Raw genomic sequence first — 455 nt, 5'->3', positions numbered from 1 at the left:
TTTGTGACTATGATTTCACTTTAATTTATTTTGCTAGGTTGCTAGCCAGGATTTCCATATTTCCTTGCAAAGGTTTGTGACAACACACTCAAGTGTCAGCCAACACTAAGGATGTACACCTTAAAAATCAGGCAACACTTAAAGTGTCAATAAAGTTCTGTTAATTCAAACAGGTAAGAAACAACAACACCAACAAAAGAGGAGGGTGAGCTAGATTATTCCTGATCGTTACAACCTTGCCACAACAGGAACAGAATGAAGATCTGTGGAAAGCTTTATACAATGCAGCACATTAAGACTGAACAATGAATTGCTTTTACTTCATTGTTTGCAATTTTTCAAATCCGTTGCCGCCGGAATTTCCGCCAAATGTCCTTTTGGACCTGATGTCCGTCACCTTCCACTTTCTTTGTGTTGTAATTCTAACCTCAGGTGGATTTATGAGGACTATGGTT

The 455-nt window shown here is 38.5% G+C and overlaps 1 protein-coding gene and 1 long non-coding RNA gene across 2 annotated transcripts in view; one reads left to right on the top strand and one right to left on the bottom strand.

The window, feature by feature from the left end:
• LOC116695075 (uncharacterized) overlaps window positions 1–455 on the bottom strand; it is a 25,657-nt gene that overhangs the window by 9,760 nt on the left and 15,442 nt on the right. The gene's annotated exons all lie outside the window — the stretch shown is intronic.
• The window catches only part of hs2st1b (heparan sulfate 2-O-sulfotransferase 1b), a 14,967-nt gene that overhangs the window by 10,888 nt on the left and 3,624 nt on the right, over window positions 1–455 (top strand). The gene's annotated exons all lie outside the window — the stretch shown is intronic.

The sequence above is a fragment of the Etheostoma spectabile genome, chromosome 9 (assembly GCF_008692095.1).
Source record: "Etheostoma spectabile isolate EspeVRDwgs_2016 chromosome 9, UIUC_Espe_1.0, whole genome shotgun sequence".
Lineage (NCBI taxonomy): Eukaryota > Metazoa > Chordata > Actinopteri > Perciformes > Percidae > Etheostoma > Etheostoma spectabile.
This window is presented reverse-complemented; position numbering and strand designations above follow the sequence as displayed.